This window comes from Nyctereutes procyonoides, unplaced genomic scaffold (assembly GCF_905146905.1).
Source record: "Nyctereutes procyonoides isolate TBG_1078 unplaced genomic scaffold, NYPRO_anot_genome, whole genome shotgun sequence".
Lineage (NCBI taxonomy): Eukaryota > Metazoa > Chordata > Mammalia > Carnivora > Canidae > Nyctereutes > Nyctereutes procyonoides.
The window spans coordinates 24,005,045-24,027,440 of NW_026575147.1; the positions used below are offsets into that span (position 1 = coordinate 24,005,045).

At 35.3% G+C, this 22,396-nt stretch overlaps 1 protein-coding gene across 3 annotated transcripts in view; it reads right to left on the bottom strand.

Moving 5' to 3' along the window:
• Positions 1 to 22,396, bottom strand: part of RAP1A (RAP1A, member of RAS oncogene family) — a 70,903-nt gene that overhangs the window by 40,948 nt on the left and 7,559 nt on the right. The window contains exon 2 of one of the 3 annotated variants that reach the window (XM_055312505.1): positions 22,206 to 22,299. The exons of the other annotated variants lie outside the window; for them this stretch is intronic. The gene's annotated coding sequence lies outside the window, so the exon portion shown is untranslated. The remainder of the gene's footprint in view (positions 1 to 22,205; positions 22,300 to 22,396) is intronic. 3 annotated transcript variants of the gene reach the window in all.

Consider the following 22,396-nt stretch of genomic DNA (forward strand, 5'->3'; position numbering starts at 1 on the left):
ACTTCAGTGGCCCCACCTGGCTCCAAATCACTCTATTATATGGCCTCTTTCATCTTTAAAATGGAATGATACCATCTATCTCACAGGTGTGATGAAAAGATTAAATGAGGCAATACACAAGAAAGAACTTTATAAAGTGGCAAGTATAATGAACCATAATATTAAGGATTTTTGTTCAAATAACAACAAAAAAAATCAGATACTTTATATGACTTAAAATTGGTTAAAAACAAAACAAAGCAAAAAAAGGAGAACCCTCCTACACTGTTGGTAGAAATGCAAACTGATGCGGCCACTCTGGAAAACAGTATGGAGGTGCCTCAAAAAGTTAAAATTAGAACCACCCTGCAACCCAGCAATTGCACTACTAGGTATTTATCCAAAGGATACAAAAATATGGTTTTGAAGGGATACATGTACCCAATATTTATTTTTATAGCACCATTATCAATAATAGCTAAATTATGGAAAGAGCCCAAATGTCCATTGATCGATGAATGGGTAAAGAAGATATGGTATACACACACACACACACACACACACACACACACACACACAGAGGAATATTACTCAGCCACCAAAAAGACTTAAATTTTGCCATCTGCAATGACATGGATGGAGCAAGAAGAGTACTATGTATGATAAGGGAAATAAGTCAGAGAAAGACAAATATTGCATGCGATGTCACTCAGATGTGGAATTTAAGAAACAAAAAGATGAACATGGGGGGAAAAAGAAAAAAGAGGGCAAAGCCAGAAAAGAGTCTTAACAACAGAGAACAAACTAAGGGTCGCTGGAGGGAAGGTGGGTGGGGAGGGTAACTGGGTGATGGGCATTATGCAGGGCACTTGTGATAAGCACTGGGTGTTGTATTTAAGTGATGAATCACTAAATTCTACATCTGAAACTAATATTACACTGTATGTTACGTGGAATTCACATAAAAAACATGAAAAAGAGGGTAGCCCAGGTGGCTCAGTGGTTTAGCATCGCTTTCGGCCTAGGCCGTGATCCTGGGGACCTGGGATCAAGTCCCACATGGTCTCCCTGCATGGAGCCTGCTTCTCCCTCTGCCTGTGTCTGTGCCTCTCTCTCATGAATAAATAAAATCTTTAAAAAGAAGGAAAAAAATATGGTAGCAAATTCCTCAAAGCATATACTGAGACCTAAAATCCTTACAATAACCTGTTAAAAGTATCATGGCAGCTTCTGGCTTGCTGGTTGGACTAGAAAGTTCCTGCTTTAGCCTAGAAGAACACACAAATTACTCCATACAAATGACAGTGCAAAGCATCCCCCTGATAGGGCAGTGGCCCTAGCAAGACAAATCAGCTCAATATTCCAGTTTAGAAATGTCATGAGAACAAATCCAGCTTGTCTTTCTTCCTCTTAGTCCTGTCCCTTCTTCCTCTCCTGTCAAACAGGAAGATTTATGCCTGTTCCTAAGACTGGTAACGCTGTATCTATTTAAACATTTCTTCTTTCTCTATTCAAATCCTCGATGCCCTTTGAGGTACATTTTCAAGCCCCAACTTCAAAGCTGTAGCAATCAATTCATGCCTGCAATCTTCCTTACCTGACCTCTCATTACTTCTTCCATAAAACTATGGAATCTCTGCTTACATTTTCTTTTGTTGAGATATAATCTACATACCATAAAATTCACCATTTTAAAGTATATAATTGAGTCATTGAAATTATTCACAAGGCTGCACAATCACCACCACTAATTTCAGAACATTTTCAGTGCCCTAAAAAGAAACCCTACATCCAGCAGCAATCACTCCCAATATCCCCTCCCCAGCCTCTGGCAACCACTTTCTGTCTCTATGGGTTTGTCTATTCCAGACATTTCTATAAATGGAATACAATTTGTGAACTTTTGTGTTCAGCTTCTCTCACCTATGTTGTAGCACGTATTAGTGCTTCATTTCTTTCTGTGGCTGAATTATATTCCATTGTCTGGCTACACCACATATTGGTTATTCATTAGTCAGTGATGGACTTACTTGCTATTGTGACTAACAATAGTATGAACAAGTTTTTATGTCAACATATGTTTCTAATTCTCTTGGGTTTATACCTACAGTGAAATTGCTGGGTCATATGGTAACTATGCTTAACTTTTTTGAGGAACTGCCAGACTGTTTTCTCTACAGACTTTACCATTTTACATTCCCACCAGCAGTGCATGAGAGTTCCAATCTCTCCACATCCTTGTCAACACTTGTTACTGTCCATTTTTTAATTATAGCTTTCTTAGTGGCTATGAAATGTATCTCGTGATTTTGGTTTGCATTCCTTAATGTCTCTTGCTATACTTTATCTTATGTGATACATATTCTTCTAATTCATAGTCGGCAAGCCTTTTTTGTAAAGGCCCAGATAGTGAATATTTTTGCTTTGCAGACCACACATGGTCTATGTTACATCTTCTCCTCTGTTTGTTTTAAATAAAAGCAAATACCATCTTAGTTTGCCATAAAAAATCAGGCCTTATAGTTTGGCAGCCACTACTTTGTGTCATTAATTAGCTTTTCCTTTTCTATCAACGTTTCAACTTTGTTGAAAGCAAGGTAAAACCTGTTTCATACTCCTTCATTTAAAAAAAAAAAAGATTTTAGTGATTCATTCATGAGGGACACGGGGGGGGCGTGGGCAGAGACATGGGCAGAGTAGAGAAGCAGGCTCTCTGCAAGGAGCCCGATGTGGGACTTAATCCTGGATCCCAGGTTCACGCCCTGGGCCAAAGGCAGAAGCTAAACCACTGAGCCACCCAGGGGCTCCTTTTATACTCCTTCATAGTGATATGCATAAAGCCCACGAATATAAGAGCAGAGGATCTAAAAGTACTTTAACTGAACTTCTTACACAAAGAAAGTCCCTAATCAAAAGAAATATACATCTTTCCACAGGTATTCACACAATATAAAGCAAACTAGTTTTTAAAATGATTGCTGAAAGTCATTTTTCTTTTGAAATGGGGCAGCTTGCCTAAGAATATCATGAGAATCAGAGAAAAAAATCTTTCATAATGTCCTCTGAATCAAACTTATTAAAATAGCTTTCTAGGACCAAATGCATTTTAAGGCTATTTCAAATCAAGCATCTCTAAATCCTACAGCTACAAATAAGATTAAAATTACAGGAATATAATATGGCAGAACTTGATATTTGTTCTTCTAACTTGATATACAGCAAAACCAAACCAAAACAAAAGGTATATAGTTCTGGCAAATGTGAAAATCCAGTAATTTCAGCAATTTGAGTTTTACATTCTGGAAATTATAGGTTGATCATATAGAAGGAATTGGTTCTACACAGAAACTCTTTGATATAGTAGAATGAAAACTAATGTAAGAGACAGCAGATATAACTATTTATCTCTGGGAAAGTCATTGAATTTCTTTGAAGCCCAAGGATCTCATCTTTAAAAGTAGGAATGATTCCATATGTCCTACCCTCTTTGCATAATTGTGAAGATCATATGAGACAAAGTTTATAAAACTCTAAAAAGAACTCTATTAACATTACTCATATATTGTTAGACAAAATAATCAAAACCAAGCTTTCACTATTAAGATAAGTATAAACAAGAGTTCTCTGGATCTTCATAGTTATAACCAGTATTTTTCCTAATGGTCCTAATTACATCAATGAACAGTATGGTGATTCACTTTTTAAGACTAACAGGGGAATGGAAATCAGCACAAACTAGTCTCACATTCTGAATGGCATAAAGGTTAGCCAAGTGCATAAAAGTATTCAGACCGGTTCCCCAGCTCTTAGGAATCTAAGACAACATTCAATCTTTTGCATCTTTAGTTTATTCCAGTGAAGGAAAAAACGTACTAAATATTCCTTAAAACACTAAACTGCCTGCTAAAAATTCAATGGGAACCAAATAGTAACCTCAAAAATCCAGTTAGAATCCAAAGTAAAGTTTTGATCAACAGAAAAGGGATAATAAAACAATGATAATATCTAATATTCCGTGCTAAGTATTTTGTATGGACTTAGCCCTTAAATGGCTTCTATTTAATTTTTCTAATTTAAAATTAAGCCTTGTTTCACTGGATTACTTTGTTCACAGTGGCTAAATTCCTTTAAGAAAACCCATTCCAAAGACTGTAAGTCTAAGTCACTGTGCTTGAAATGTGCTAGAAGATTTGCCTCAGAGAAGGAGTATTTAAAATACTTGAAATACTATTTGCTGACAGAAATGATCACCAGGATGGGCAGCCCGGATGGCTCAGCAGTTTAGCGCCGCCTTTGGCCCAGGGCGTGATCCTGGAGACTGGGGATCGAGTCCCACGTTGGGCTCCCTGTGTGGCGCCTGCTTCTCCCTCTGCCTGTATCTCTGTCTCTGTGTGTCTCTCATGAATAAATAAATAAAATCTTAAAAAAAAAATCCTCTCTAGAACAGGAAAAGCACTAACCAGTTATATGTGTAAGAAGAGAGGATTTAAAAAAAAAAAAATGATCACCAGGAAATACTTGTAATCATCCACATCCACCCACTTTTCATCTAATAACCAACTAAACCCACCTCCATCTTCGCTACTCCCATTTTTACTTAGGTATATACATCAATGCAAGGTCTGGTACCAAATGCATCTGCACATTTGCAGAAATCAATATATTACAACAACTTCCTTGAAAATGTGCGATTCTGATCAAAGCTTTAAAATATTTTCAACTCTGAAAATTAAAACATTTTTACCAGGAAAATTCTGACTAGAAATATTAATCCTGAAAAATATTTGCTCAATAACAGTATCTAATTCTATTTTTTAAAGTTGTGTCTGAATGAATTACATCTTTCTTTTATCTAAAGAACATTGTATATGTATGAAATACATATACATGAAAATAACCCCAAAATCTTTCACTTGACATCAATATGTTGAAAGACAGTGACCAAGGGTCACAAACCTGGAAACATTTAAGGACATTAGAAGAACTGCCAAAGAAACAAGTTAACAAAATAATTAAAACTACAAAATAAAATATAACGTATTTGTATTATACAAAAATAAAATGTAAGGATATGAGAACAATCTTTAAACTGTCATAAAATATTCCCATGACATGATAAAATTTCGAAGCAACCAAATATACAAAATATCACAAACAGAAATTATATAGCACAGTTGGACAGTGACTTTGTTATAAAACACCTGAAAATATAATTATAGAGGAATTTCTGTGTAGAATTAACTCTTGACAAGTATACCAGCTATTTTCACTGAAGAATAAATAGAATTCTCAATATAGTACAAACTAAAAGACTGACAGTTTATATACAACACTCATACACATTCACATTGAGTAGAAATTTCTCAGTATCTGGATCTTTTTGGTATGCTTAAAGTATCAAACTATGGCATTTATAAACTGTGAAATTTGAACAATGCTACATGCAAACAAATTACGAAATTACCAATTCTTAACACTGTGCTTGAGTCTAATTCTTTTGGACTCACATAATTATCAAAATTCTAGCCTTGAAGGTCAGGGTTCAAAGGCAGGTACAACAATTAAACATATATGATTAAATTTTTCAGAGGCTACAATCTCAACATCTAGATCTAGAGCCTTGTTTCTAACAATGTCTTCTATTGGCTAGAAGCAAATAATTGAAATTATTACAAGTCAATCTGTAAGGCACAGCGAGCACAGCAAACATCAAACTTGGTATCTAGCTTAATTCAGGGGAAAAAACCCAACAGTATTACAGTGGTCCCTAATACCACAAATACCCATTACATGTTGATCTACTAAGAATACAAGGCAGTGAGAAAGGAAAATAAAACCAGTTGCCTAAATTTAATAAAACAAAAATATTATAATGCCTTTTCTCAAAGTGTTAGATTAATTTATCAACTGTATGGCCTTAGGTAACAACACAATTGAAAAAGCCAAACATTTTTTGAAAAAGCAAACTAGCTCTATGTTGAGAAGGTGCTCCACTCTGAGGGATGCATTCATTTTTATCCCCTTATTCTGCAGAAATGAATTTACAAATTAGGCACCAAATTAAGAGGGGGATAAAAAGGAAAGAAAAAAAGTCTAATGGAGAACTTAGACACATGCTGTCTCCAAATTAGAACAAAAATAGCTCTAGCTCTAACTAGTAGAGCTCACCTACTAAACAGCAGCAGCAGAATGAACACAAACACACCAAAATGAAAAAGCCTATCAAAGTAATGTTATGAGAGCAAAAAGAAAGAGTAGAAAAAAGCTGGTCATTTACTAAAGGTTCTGTCAAACTAGAGTGATGAAGCATACAAAAGGAAACAAGGAGGTTTACTTTTACAAGAATATCTTACTATCACAGCATGCAAAAATCAAACAAAAGAACTATGCAGGACAAATATAATTCATGAAAAAGGTCTCCTGATCGTTAAGAATTGCTAGTAAATGTCTAAATCAATTTCTTTTGTAAACCTGGCCTGGTATAAATCAGGGCGTGTGTGTGTGTGTGTGTGTGTCTGTAATCTGAGGAAAATCTCACAGCACAAGTTTCCACTACACTAAATTTTAGGCACTTTGATCCCTTCACCATCTCCCAGCCTATCATCTCTTCCCCCCCCCCCTTTTTTTAAATTTTATTTGTTTATTCATGAGAGACACAGAGATAGGCAGAAACACAGGCAGAGGGAGAAACAGGCTCCATGCAGGGAGCCTGATGTGGGACTGGATCCCAGATCTCCAGGATCACACCCTAGGCTGAAGGTGGCGCTAAACCGCTAAGCCACCCGGGCTGCCCATCTCTTTCTCTTCCAAACCTGGATTCCAGGAGTGATCACCAGTATAGCTTAGTAGCCAAGCAGAGACTTCAGAAGCTAAATTCTGTATCTGAAGTCCAACTCTTGCCACTAACTTGCTCTATAATCCTAGGCAATGTTTTACCCTCTGTGTCTTTTATCATTGGGAGAACAGTCCCTACTTCACAGGGTTACTCTGAGTAAATGAATTAGTATTTTTAAAGCATACTTATAAATATGCCTAGCACAGAGTAAGGGCTCCATATGTGTTTGCTCTTTATCATCATTGCACTCTTTGTCTAAGTTATTCTTTGCCCAGCCGCTTCTATTCTACATAATTCCCATGTTTCCCCTAAAATCAGCCAGTGTAACTTCAATCATGAATCTTTTTTAAAGACTTATTTATTTGGGGGAGGGGGGCGAGTGCTTGAGAGCAGGGGGAGGGGCAGACTCCCCATTAACAGTAGAGCTTCACACAGAGCTGGATCTCACCATGAAATCATGACCTGAGCCAAACATGACAAGAGTCAGACACTTAACCACTGAGCCACCCACAAGCCCAACCATGAATGAATCTTAAAAATCTCTTTTCATTGCTTGAGAAAACACCACTATGTAACTGATGTCACTACTACAAATTCCTAGTCTGAAATCTCACCTAGACCTTCAGTACTGCACATCAATCCTTTTACCAATCATTGCTTTACTTCCTCTCTCATTCCCACTCCTCACTGGTAAATGTATCAAGTCCAGTCACTATGATCTTTTTTCCTCAAGTCGCCCTCAGGGGATAAAGTCCCTCATTACATTTAAGGTCAATCCCTCTTATCTGCTCTCTACTAACTCCCTCTGCAATTTTCTGTCATGTAAGCCAGAAACATACATAGCCATGTAAAATCTGTTCTCCAAATACAATCGATAGCTAAGTCCTATGGATTTCATCACCCACATATTTCTAAAAATTATTTCCCCTTCATCCCTATTACTTCTTTGTTAACTGAAGTTCTCATCATCCCTTAACCAAAATCTTTCCATGAGCAGAGATTAAGGAGAATAAAAAATTGCAACTATCAGAAGCTGAGGACAGAGATGTAATTTTGTGACTGTTTTTCAGCCTCCACACAGCCTTACACTCCTCAAATCCATCCTCCAATTCAAACCAGAATTATTTCTTTTTTAAAGATTTTATTTATTTATTCATGAGAGATATAGAGAGCCAGAGACACAGGCAGAAGGAGAAGCAGGCTCCCTGCAGGAAGCCTGATGCAAGACTCGAACCTGGGACTCCAGGATCATGCCCGGAGCTGAAGGCAGATGCACTTAACCACTGAGCCACCCAGGTGTCCCAAGAATAATTTATTTAAAATGCAACTGTACTGCGGTTCCTGTGCCTAAAATTCTTTCATAGTATATACCACCCTCTCCCTTCAAGTTCTGAACTATTCAGGTTAAGAGACTGGCCTTTCTTCCCACCAACCATGGATGTACTTCAAAAGGTAGGGGAATCTTTTGAAATGCTATGCAAAACAAAACGAACTCCCCCTCCTTTTTAGAGAGAGACAGAAAACATGAGCAAGTGGGGGAGGAGGGAAGGGACAGAGGGAGAGAGAAAATTTTAAGCAGGTTCTACACTCAGTGCAGAGCCCCATGTGGGGCTCCCTCTCACAACCCTGAGATCATGATCTGAGCGGAAATCGAAAGTTGAACACTCAACTGACTGAGCCACCCAAGCACTCCAAAAACAAAGGTTTTTTAAAGCCTAAGTATAATTTTCTGAAGAAAGGAAGATTGTCCAAAAATTTCCAAATTTCCTCTGGAGTCTATGACTCCAAAAAAGTTCATTCTTCTGGAGGATTAAGGCCTAAACTTTTATATTACCAGGACTTGTAAAGTTCTCCATGATCTGGCCCTTGTCCGTGTAAACCTCACCAGCTGCCCTTCTATGTGGGCAGATATCAGGAATTGGTGAAGTAGATACCTATTTTTTTTGCATGTCTAGTATCCCTTCCTCCTCCTTTTGGTAACAGCATCCTGACTCTCTGTTGGGAAATAACCTCACTCCCTCAACTGCAGTTTTGGTGGAACTGTCAATCAAGGTGTCCCACTATCCGCCGGGGAAAGGAGATCTCTTACCCAAACTCAAGGTGTAGGCAAATCAAGCAGAATCTCCTAAGAAGCTGAATCTTGAGCAGAATGATGTGAAGATGGAAAATGGTCAGGACAGATTCATTCTGACTGTGCTACACTAAAGATACTGTTTATTCCTGCTACCTATTCTCAACACCTGCAAACTGTACTGGTGCTTCTTGGGGTTTCCTTAGGCCTGTATGTTTATTTCTTAAATTCTATTATTCAACATCCTTCAAATACATGTCTTTTTCTGCTTAAATTAACCATTTAGCCATTTGTTCATCCTTTTTTTGGAAAAATATTTACTGAACTATGTGATGGTTAGTTGTTTATGTCATTTGGTTAGGAGATAGTAGTACCCAATTATTCAAGCAGACACAAAATCTAGGTGTAGCTGTGAAGGTATAATGTAAATGTGGTTAATATCTATAATCAGTTGACTTTAAGTGAAGGAGATAATCAATAATATGGGGGAGTCTCCATCCAATCAGCTGAAGACCCTCAAGGGCAAAACTGAGGTTCCATGAAGAAATTCTACCACAAGGCTGCCAGAAAGTTTCCAGCTGCCCTGCCCTATAGATTTTAGACTTGCTAGGCCCCAAAACAACGTAAGCCAATTTCTTGAAATAAATATCTTACTATACACACATACACAATGTGTATGTGTAATATTTGTGTGTGTATTCCACTGGTCTGTTTCTTTGGAGAATCCGAGTATAAACACCTACTACATACTAGTGCTGAGAACAAGACAAAGTCTATTGCTTGCAACCAAAGAACCAAAGGTACTGTTATATATGTCACTGAGGAAAGTTCACAAAGTGCTCCCTGTTCCATACATATGCTAATTGTTTAAGATCAGAAATGTAAGTAGATTTTTTAAATTCTAAACCTGGTGGCAATAAAAATAATTTTCTAGATTCCTCCAAAGTACAGGGAAATTAAAGAATGAAGGCATGCTTAAGAAAGAAAGAGCATCTAAAATGGTCAGAATGTATGGGTTCCTTTACTCTAGTTCAGGAATCAGCACACTATGACCTATATAGGCCAAACAGGGCCCATTGCCTATTTCTGTGTGGCCTATAAACTAAGAACAGTTTTTACAGTCTTAAACGTCTTTTCTTTAAATCAAAAGAAAATCAGTACTTCATGACATGTGAAAATGATATGAAATGCAAACTTCAGTGTCCATAAATAAAGTGGACACAGCCATACTGATTTGCTTTCACCCTATAGTATTGTAAGAGAGACCACATGGCCCTAAAAATCTAGGGGAAAGTTGGCGGATCCCTACTCTACTTTACCAAAGAAAGCTTTAATTTACCTTCAGGAGGAATGGGCAAAAAAAGGGTGACGTTGTTAGAAGACACAAAAAAAGGAATACATTAATTGTACTACTTATTGAGTAGTTACCATATACAAAATACTGTTTTGAGCACTTTACAAATTAATATATTTCTAATCTTCACAACATCTCTATGAGGTGGAGACTATTATTCCCATTTTATAGATGAGTCAGAGAGCCTAAAACAAACTTGCCCAAACTCAACAAATATAAATTACAGAACTGGGATTATAAACTAGGGAGTTTGGCTCTAGCATATGTATAGTTAACCACAACACTATACTGTTTCACCACTGGCCTTCTTATCTATCTAATCTGCATTGCATTAATGAGTTGATTTTCCTTAGAATTCAAGTACTACAAACTCTGTAGATAAACCAATACTGGAATAAATGAAGAAATTTGTGGCAGTGCATTCCTTCGAGAACTTGAGGGGGATTGCAAAGAACTATGCCTACCACCCTTCTTAAAGACAGGAAACTGAGAAAGAAAGCCCCTTGGACTCAATCTTTGCTTTCCCTAATCCCATACTAGAACTCAAAAGCTCCAACAAGCTTCCATATGCAGGCTAAGATAAAGCACATTCTCCTCCCACATGTCTGGCTTGGCCAAAGGTCTAAAGTCATAATGAGTTAATGCTCAAACACGTGTTGTCATTTGTTTGCTGCTGTGATTCTGAGCAAAGGACCGAGCTTCATGTGTATTCATAAAGTATTTAAGTTAAATTCTGTACCACAGATTAAATTTGATTAGATTTGAGATGCTAATTTTTTAAAATATACCATGCAAAAAAAAAAAAGAAAAAGAAAAAGACCACTACCATGAGGAAAAAACGAGATGGTTTTTCAATTCACTAAAAAAAGGACTGTGACCCAAAGCATGGTGAACCTCTGCAATGAGCCTAAGCTAGCTGTGGTGACAGCTCAGCTCCAACTGAGGCTACTCCTAGAAAACAGACCTATCTGAATTGCCTAAATAGAGTATCCTTTATTATATCTAGTATGATTGGCCTTCATCCTAGTGGGGAGTGTATTACCCTCAGGAGGGATTTTCATTACAAAGGTAAACGAATTCCTCCAGAACATTCAGAGCATTTGAAAGTCTCATTCAAGAGTCTGTCTTAAAAAAGAAAACTAGCTCATATAATTATAGTAGAGTCAGAATCAACATTTAAAGATTTTAGTGATGGTGTGAGCACTTAACTTTAAAGGTGAAACTACCCTAGAAAATTAGTTCCATCTTTAAAAAACAAAAAACATTTCTACTTTGAAAACCAAAGCATAATTCTTTTGCAATGTTTTAATGGTTTCACGTAAAGAAACCTGCTTGAATGTAGCAAAAAGAAAAACAAAAACCACTAATTAAGATTCTGTAAAAATCAGGTGCTGATTCATAAGTGTTACCTAATATAATAACTATTCTGATACATTTTGAACTTCATGACACTCCAAACCTCAGAAAAATGTATGCATAACTCTGAAGACTATAAGGGAACTCTATAAAAATAAACAAAAACAGCATATTAAGACATACTAAATTACGTACTTACCAGAAATATAAAAGAGAAAGTTTTAAAAGGAAGAGAAGTTGGATTGCAAACAGAATATATGTCAAAGATACTTCAATCAATAAACCAAATCTTAAAAGGCATATTTGACAGAAATGTTGTGGTTCCAAATATTCCCAAAAGCTCACAGCTCAACAGCTTTTTTCTTCACATTGCAACTGAAAGGTGCTTTTCTGAATCACCTCTAGGCAATGAAAGTTCTCAAGCCTAAAATTGTAAATCCTCAATTGTATTATTCTAGTCCAGTTAAAATTCATATACTTGTCTCTTAAAAAAACAATAAAACAAAAAACCTAGCCAAGTGTAATTATAACTTGTAATCTGAAAAATATATAGACACATTTGCCTACTTAATGAACATTTTATATTTCCAGATACAAAAGCACAATACTACAAAGTTACAGTAAATAAAATCTAGTAGCAACATCAGAATAAGCAAACAAGGAAAGCCAAAAAAAAAAAAAAATCAAGCATGTGAAAGTACTTTCAATTCTTAAATGACCCAACAATTCTCACACAAATGGAAATTTATAATACGGAAAACCACAAGCAAACAAAGATGTATGCCAACAACAAAAAACAAAAAAACAGGAAACAAAAGGTCTTTCAACAGAAGAATGGATAAATTACTGCACATCATTAATGGTGGTTGTCCTTGGGAAAGGGGCTTTCATACTTGAAGCTATACAGACCAAAAATATTTAAGTGTACAGAATTATATTATTCTTTATATTATTCTACTTCTTGGAATTTATCCTAAGGAAATAATTAATGCACAGAACAATCGTAATGATAATCATAATGATAATCAGATCAGAGATCTTCTAACAAAAAAAAAAACCTGAAAAGTACAAGGAATCATTTAAAGAGATGATGGCAAACTCATATAATGGAATACTATTCATTGATATTATTTACCCTTAGATATTTTTCAAATATATTCATTTTTCACAAAAATTTATAACATATATTTTTAAAGGGAGATGAAATATGTATCTGATCTCATTGTTTAAAGAAAAAAATATATATGCATTGAAGACCACTGGGAAAGTTGTATAACAAAATATTAATAGACTGAGAGGCAAAATTAAGGGTTTTTTTTTTTAACCTTATTGCATACATTCTCAACAGGGGTAATATATGACTCCCAAAGGGGTGAAAATGGACTATTGAGGGGCAAAAAAAAAAAAAAAGAAAGGAAAGGAAAACCCTTAGCATACAAAACACAAATCAACACACAATACATAAACATAGAATATATCTGTGGTATTAAAATTTCATGAGGGTTGTACAATTAGGAAAAAATATCTAAAAACCAGGCAAGGTGAACAAGTGATAATGCTAAAAAGGTTGACAAACACTGCCTCATTGGTACTCTCCATTTTTCTACAATGAACTTCATACTACCTGAGTTTGAATAGTAATACATATACATTGAACTAATTACAAAAGGATGAAAGTTAACAATGAAAGTTAAGACAATAGCATTATTTTTCATTTTTAAATATAAAATTTATTCCTACACTCCCCTAAGTCTTTTAAAAATACAACATAGACTATTTATTAAATATAATACGCCTGGGTGGCTCAGTGGTTAAGCGTCTGCCTTCAGCCCAGGGCATGATCCCGGGGTCCTGGGATCCAGTTCCACATCGGGCTTCCTGCATGGAGCCTGCTTCTCTCTCCGCCTAGGTCTCTGCCTCTCTGTGTCTCTCATGAATAAATAAATAAAATCTTTAAAAAATAATAAAACAAAAATATAAAGAAAATGAGAAAGTACTGCATCAGAATCATCTGGCGTCACTTGCAGAACTACAGATTCTGCAGTAAACTAAGTCAACTAAAAAGTAAACTGCTTTTACTAAAAAGTAATCCACCTTACTGCAGACCTAATAAAATCAAAATTTCTAAGGAATTTATTAAATGAGGCACACTTAAATCATCATACTGCTCCATGGAAACAAACATGAGATACAGATATATTTTAATTTAGTCTAAGAGAATTTTAAAATTATGTACTAAAGTGATAAAACAAACTAAGAGCCCAGAAATCTAGGAGTCCTTGCTAAGTTCCTTCTTTTCCTTTAAGGAACTTGAGGAGTCAAATTTTTTCACAAACTATCAAACATACCCTATTACTCACTATCTCTACTGGGTACAAGGCATTGTGAAGAATATAAAAGAAAAAAAGAAATATTTATAAATGTTGCCACTACAATAAATTCACTTTAGTTAAGTGTGCAAAACCTAGCATTAACCACTAGCTTTCTTTCCTTTTTTTTTTTTTTTTTTTTTTAAAGATTTTATGAGCCACCCAGGGATCCTTACCACTGGCTTTCTCAAGGCACCATGAGTCCTTAGAAACTGTGTTTCTAATCTTATGATGCAAATTAAACAAGTAAGGAACAAAAGTCACTGCTGGATAATAATAACTAGGACGCAGTCAGCTATACTCAATTCTCCAGTTGATATACTTCCTTGGCATGTCAGCCTTGAAATGATGCAGGATTCAACATTTTGCCTATACCAAATTAAACATCTCCTCATGTTAAATACTCTGGGCTTAAAACATTAAACCACCAATGCCAAGATTTACTGTATACATAAATAATGAAACTACCTAAACACATAACTAACAGTCCTGCTTAAGGAAAGGAGAATAAATACACTGGGACTAGTCCAAGTAGTAGTTAGATACAAAGTGTAAGACACTGCACCAGGCCATAGCAATCTTCTCCAATTTCTTAGATATCAATGCCACCTTTTGGTGGTGGTAATACTTGCAATGGCAGCAATAACATTTTAAGTGCTTTTTGTATGCTACACACACTTAATCCTCAAATATGTCTAAGAAACAGGTATTGTTCTTTCTCTGTTTTACAGATAAAAAGACTGAGAAATAAGTAACAGCTGGTAGGTGCTATCTGCAAACTTTCACTGTTTTGCCAGCTGACCACAACTATATCAACAAATTATTCAGTGAGATTTGGCACATCATCTTCATGAATAAATTTAAATCTTGTAATTAAATATCCATAAAAGAGCATATAAATGAATGTAACTGAGGCAAACCTGAGTTAGAAGAACCAAACAAAAATTTTCCAAGTCATCGTATCAAGTAGCACAATATTTTCCCATTTTTTCTCACTCCTTAACACCCCAAAAACAACTACTTAATTTTGCTTGTTTTGCTTTAAAGTACAGATTTTATCATTATATATAATTCCATCTCAGGAAATGGATCCTACTTATTAATTCATTTGTAAAGCCTTTAAACTCATTTTATCCCCTGGAATCTTCATCTTTAAAAGTTTTATTAAATTTCATTTCACATTCTATAATAAACATGTTCTAAAACTTTCATTTTTAATTATAAAATATATACAAAATATTCAGAAAATAAAAGGTTTAAAGAGAAAAATAAATACCACCTATAATCCCAACTTCAAGATAATGACTTCAGTCTTTTGGTATTTCCTTTTAGCCTATATATGAATAGGCATTTTGTAAAACCTTAGTTTACTGAAATTATACTATATAAACATTGGTAATGTTTATTTCTCTCTTAACAATAGATCACTTTTTAAAAACAGTGCAAATAACAGTTACGATTGATTTTCTACAATACACTTTGGCTTACTGGGCTTAAGAAATGGTTTCTTAACCATGAAGTGGAGAAGGGATAGATGGCTAGACCTTTATAGAAAGTTTTCTATCTTGCAAGTTTTGAATGTTTTTTAAAAATCATTTTTAAATTTTACTGATTAAATAAGCATTTTCTTTGCACTATGAAAAACTTCACACATCCATCTTCAGCACATTTACACACGGAGAACATGGTTACAGAAGCGTTAGGGCTGCAAAAGATCAAAACCGTGACAATTCATTGTAGACACAAGCTCAGCCCAGTACGCTGGAACCTAAGCAGAGCCAGCTAAGAACACCACAAAGCAATGGTTCTTCATAGCCAGTGTCGAAGGCCTACTGCTTACATATACATGCAAGCAGATAGTACTCGGTGGTGACACAATCTCAAGCTTGTTCTATTGATGACACTAGTACAAGTCTAAAGCATAATGGGAATAACAGAATGACTATATCATCTAAAATCCCTTTACTCATGATTTCAACTGCAGATTTTGATTGGTTCCTCAATTACAATGCTGTCATATTACAATGTGAAAATTATGACATTGGAATACTATGAGAAGTTACTGAATATTTATTTAGAATTCAAAATGTGGGGCCTGGATGGCACAGTCGGTTAAACGTCTGCCTTCTGTTCAGGTCATGATCCCGGGGGGGGGGGGGGGGGCCTTGGGAACCAGCCCCATATAGGGGCTCCCTCTCTGCTTCTCCATCTCCCTGCTCTTGCACTCTCGTGTGCTCTTTCTCTTTCCCCCTCTCAAATAAATAAATAAAATCTTAAAAAAAAAATTCAAAGGGATGTTTTACAATGGAGTTTGTCCTAAGTGTGAAACTATTCAAAAGGCACAAAAACTTTTTTAAAAACAGTATATACTATTTGACCAACTTTGAGTTACTCAAATTCCAGCCTTACCATTTGGATGTATAAAAAAAAATACTATCAAAATAACCTACCACCTGAAAGTCTAAAACCATTGGCTTTCTGAGTCTGAGACATAAGATTCACCCTCTAAGCTCGCTTGCCCATTGTTTTTCTTAATCTGTTATTCTCAAGTTATTCTCAAATAATTAATAAAAGTTTCACCCACAATTTTTAGATATACACATCTATAAAGCAAACTGATACTTGTGCTTTATATGTAAAACAATTTTCTGAGGCATGAAAATTTCATATCAGGAGCTATGTATGCTATCACTAAACCGATTATATGATTAGAATAAAGAGCAGGAGAATGTACAGTAAAGCTGTCATACAAAAATCTAGCCAAAAAATCCAAACTAACAAAAAAGAGCACTTCAAGGATACCAAGAACCAAAATATCATTTAAAGTTATCTTTTATAGACCTGTCACCTTATAACCTTAGTCTCAGACAACTGGCAACAAATTTTAAAATATGTTCCTTCTTCACAAAAATTACCCTATTCATCGTATCTAGATTTACCGTACTGTACTCTCAACCCACACCATCAAGACAGATCCCATACTAAATAATGATACTGCCACACATGGTAAGATTCATCATATCCTCTCTGAAGGCCCCTGTAAGCCACTATATCTAACCTAAGTGTTCTTTGTACTTGTTCAACATTATCTCATAGCCCACTTTCATCAATTTTGTTTTTGTGGGGCAGGCTGGGTGGCTCAGCGGGTTCAGCACCACATTCAGCCCAGGGCGTGATCCCAGGGATCCGGGATTGAGTCCCACATCGGGCTCCCTGCATGAAGCCTGCTTCTCCCTCTGCCTGTGTCTCTGCCTCCTCTTTCTGTGTGTGTCTCTCGTGAATAAATAACATCTTAAAAAAAAATTCTTTTTGTTTTTGCGAAAACAAATTTCTTTTGCAGTCTATCACAGCAATTTCCACGTATTATGCATTCTCCTACAGTTAATCCTGTATCATAAGCCCTTTCCTTTTGAGACCTTCAACTAAAAGTTTCTTTCACTCTCTAGATTACCTGCATCTGCTTTCATCTTTTAGGCATCCATTCTATTAGGTATGTCTAAACTTAAATTTATTAAGATATAATGCATTTGAAGGATTAGAAGAAGTTTTATAAATAAGCAGTTCAGAGATCTCATACTACTATTCTGCCTAAGTATGCCCTCCCACACCACTGAAACAGTCAGAGATTAGGTGGACAACTCATGTTGTCTACATAAACATTTCAACTACTGTTTTTTCACTACCTCAGTTCAGAAAACTATAGTCAATTTTTAAAGTTAAAAAAAAATTAAGAGACAGAACCTAAAGATGGTATCTTGAATGTTTTAAAAGCTAAAAACATTACAAACTAGTCAGTTAAAATCTAAGTGAAAATTATACTTTCCAAGTTTTTGGTCATTATTTCCCTTCTCAGGATTTTTACTGTGTGACTGATTTAGGTAACTTAAACCTTACGGAGTGGGAGGGGGGGGATTTTGCAGGGAAAAAAAGGTGAAACCAATTATTTCTGAGTAATTTCCTAGACTCATCTAGAAGGAAAATAATGTGTTACACTGAAGACAGGATTTTAAGGGTACAGGGATTCAGCTACTCCACTAATTCATTCATGTTTCCATAAAAGCAAAATACAAATATTTATTGATCATCTATCTACTGTGTACTTTATAATGCAGTAGTTCCTTCTGAAAGTTTGCTGTCACCATTATCCTTTATAACTAGACTTTATTAATTTGCATAAATTATATACTTAGAGTTTTATCATCTGTAAACAAATGAGCAATATCTATTTTTCAGATTTGCTTTGTAGATTAAATGATATAGTAACTTTACCTTCAAAAAATATTACTTCCCTTCTCCCTATAGGTCCCCCTCTATAGATTAGGACACTGATCAGTGGTCACTGATCAACCTTACTGTGAAAAATCTCTTTTCTCCACAGATTCCACATCTTTACACATTTTTGTCTACCAATTGCATTGACATTTAATTAACTAGATAATTAATGGCTAATCAGAAGTCTCAAATTGTCAAAGACCTAAATACTAATGAAACTCAATGTCAGGTTCTTAAAGTGCAAGCATGATGTTTTATTTCATTAACAGTTTACAAATCACCACAATATATGATAATGATTTGTGATAATTAGCTACAAAGATTTGAGTCAATGTAATTATTGGTCAAAGCAAAGATTCATTAGGCTTTTTACAATACTGAGAAAAAATGCATTCCTTTCTCTGCAGACCCCTGGGAAAAGATAATTTATGTACCATGTTAGTGATTTTCTATGTCTACAGAAACTGGTTACCCTACAGGTTTGTTTTAAACCAGTATCATTAAGAACACCAACTTCAAATTCAAAAGTTACACATATTTACCCATAAAGCTATGTTTGTAGTGATATCCTATGTCTTCCCTTTGTGTTTATAAGAACAAAATCTAAACCTTTCACCAAAGACCTATGTGATTTTTCTCCTGCCAATGCCATCTACTACTCTCTTCTCAGCTTATCATGATGGCCTTCTCAAACATAACTTGTTGCTTATCACTTCAAGGCATTTGTGCCTGGTTCACTCTTCTTGCAGATCATCACGTCTAGCTTTTTGTCATTCAGGTCTCAATTAAATATTACCATCTCAGAGCTTTCCCTCAACACTCAGTCTAAAACTTCTTCATGACATTTGTGACCTCTGAAATTAAATTATTTTATTCACTTATTTACTATTCCTCTCCACCACCACCAAATCCCACTCGTATGAAGAGTTCCATGAGAACAAGTCTTATTCACTGCTCTATCTCTAGTTCCTAGAATAGTATGAAGGTACTCAATAATCATGCAATAACTATTTGTTGGGTCACTAACCAGAATGTTTAAGATTGTTTTAGGGAAAGACTGATTTCTTAGTCAACAATTTACATTTAGCACTCAAAACTGCTGATCCAAAAGACATAAAAAATGTTTTTTAACTAAAAAGAATAAGAAAAACATATACAACATTCTATCCAACAAGTGAGCTTTATTTTCTTGTATTTCTATCCTTTTGGATGGAATATGAGTCTATTCATGTTTCACAAACGTCATCTGTCACCTCATGTAAAAAAAAATGAATTTTTTTACTTTAGTTTTACTGAGGTATAAATGAAATGTAAAATTGTGAATTTTCTTATAATTGCATGCCATGAGCTGCCAGCCACTCAATCTAATAACTTATTCTTCCTGCCAACATGGAAGGAGAAAAACTTCCAAGAATGTAAAACATACAGACTGGGAAGGCCATTGCTGCCATAACATGACAGTGCCAGAATGGCCCAAACCAGGGATGAATGATTCTGCTCTCAGCTTCTCAGCTGGGAAGGAGAGAAGGACAAGTGTGATGAGAACTAGGAGAATAATTGTAGTTCTAATTTCTGTTAATAAGTAGAAATATCTTCAAACCAATTCAAAAGGGACTCAACTAGAATCTTATAGTTTGCTACATTAAATAACTGTTTTGAATATCTGAGGTCTCTTTAGCAAATGGAATATCATTTAGTCTACAAGCTATGGGCTTTTGCAGTTTCACAAAAGAAAAATACAGTATTTGTAATAAGTAACACAATCTCCAATACTATGTGCTACATTTGCTTATAACTTAAAAATATTTTCAAGAATACTTTTAAAAAGATTTTAAATGATAATAGTAATAAAGATGTTACTTCTGAGTTTAGAAAATATTTGAAAGCCAAAACAAACATTAAGAGAGATACAACAATTTAGTGGTTTAAAAATGCAAACACCTTGAAAGTATTACAAGACTGTATTTACATTTAAAAATTGGGCATTGTTTCTTTCTTCAGTTGGTGTTTTAAAGGAAAACAGCAAGCAGATGATCCACAGCCCATATGAGTTTACTTACCATTCACAAAAAAACATTAATATCAATCTGTAGACTAACCTGCTTACTTATTATTCAGCCAAGTAGAAAAAGTTCAACTTAGCACAGAGCTAGAGCCAGGAACCAAAATGACTAAGAATCACACGTGCAAACTTTTTTTTTTCTTTTAATTAAAGAGAAGAGGAAAGAAGTACTACAAGTAGTATTTTCTCTAAAGATCACATACTCAATTTCCTATTTTCCATTGCTCCATATTTCCCTGCCCACATTCTTAGCTGCTTAACAAGAAGCCTATATTTCACTTTTCATCACTTCTGCTACATAACTGATGCTTCTGATCCAGCTGCATGGACAAATGCTGAAAGACACATGCAAAATTTAACCTTACAGTGGAGTATTTTAAGATAATACCTCCCGAAATATAATATCTAAAACTGAAGCGTCTTCGTTAACTAAGAACTCAGAATGCTAAATAAATAACATTTCTGCAGATTATCCATTTGTCAAAGAAAGAGCATAAATATATGCTTTTCACAGATTAAATAACAGGAATCTTTCACCCTTCAATTTAAAAAAAAAAAAAAAAGTAGCAACAACCAAAGCACAGTGAGTCCTATCTTCTCTCAGTGGTTCCTAACTCCATATAGCCCACCCCTTAGGCACAGACTATTTGTTCTGAATTTCATCTTCAAACTGAGTACACTTAAAGACCCAGAGACTTTCACAATAGTGACTCCCAGCAACTCTCCCCAAAACCTACTCTTCTGTTTTCCATTGAACTCTCAGATTTGCATTACCTCTGTTATTATTAAGCCAGCCTCCTAGCCCCGGGTTCCTTTCTTCCTTGATTCATTCCATACTCTGTAGCCAGATTCATCTTCCAAAAGATGAATGTTCTGATTGGGTCATTTTCCTCATCTCAAAAATTTCTTGTGCTCCTGAATAAAGTTTATACTTCTCAACCCAGCATTCAGTAACTTCTATAGTCTAGCCCAATAAATCTTTACAGCCGTATCTCCATATTTTCTAATTACACAAGCTCAGGCTTCTGTCAAATCAATCCCCTGTCCTCCAACTGGTCCTGAACTTTCTATCTTGGCTCATGCCATTCCTACCATAAAGAATGTCTACCACTCCCCTCCAGCTGCCACTGCTCATGGCCCTTTTGCATCTCTGCACTTAATCATGTAAACAAGGACACACAAATGATAGCTCCTGCCCACTCCCCACAAAACAGGTAGAAACCCACAAATTTAACAACAGTTGGTTTTTATTAAATGTTTACAATGTGCCACACAGTTTTACATATCATTCCCAATCCTCTCAATAAACCTATGAAGTGTTATTATTCTCCTTGTAAAGATGAGAAAGCCAAAGTTCAGAAACATCAAATCACATATTTAGTAAGTTATCTCATATTATATACTCAGTAAGTTGCCTCCAATCATATACCTAGTAAGTGGCAAAGAAAGGATTTGAACCCAGGCTGCCTAAGTCCAAGCCCATTGGTCTAAACCCTAAGTTGTGCTGGCCTTTTTTTTTTTTTTTGGTCGGAACTATGTGACTACCCCCCTCATCTATCTGAAATAATTTAGTTTTACATGATACTTCCACTTACAACATACTATACAATAAGCTTTCTCATGTTTGCCAGCTTAATAAAGGGAGAGCATTAAAATACTATTTCTTTCCAATGAAAGAACGATGCTCAGATTGCAACTTCAAGGAATGTCTTTTTTTGTCACAAAGATTACTTACACCTAAAATATTTTCAAAGAAATTCATTCCTACCAGCTTTTTCAAGGATGACTGCAAATTACCAATCATATACTATGATGGTTTTACAGATTATTAATAAGAGGATTTTGCAATTACCACCCACGTATTGTAACAGATATCTATCAAATTGGCAAAGATTGTAAAAACTGACCTACTCAATGCCATTGAAGGTGCAGTGAGACACACACTCTTATACACAGGGTAACCACCCTCTGATCCAGTTATCCCACTTCTGGGAATCTATCCTAAAGGAAGAAAAAAAAAACAGAGATGCAATCAAAGATAAATGTACAAAGATGTTTGCTTCAGTGTTATTTAAAATAGTAATATTATAAAGATTAA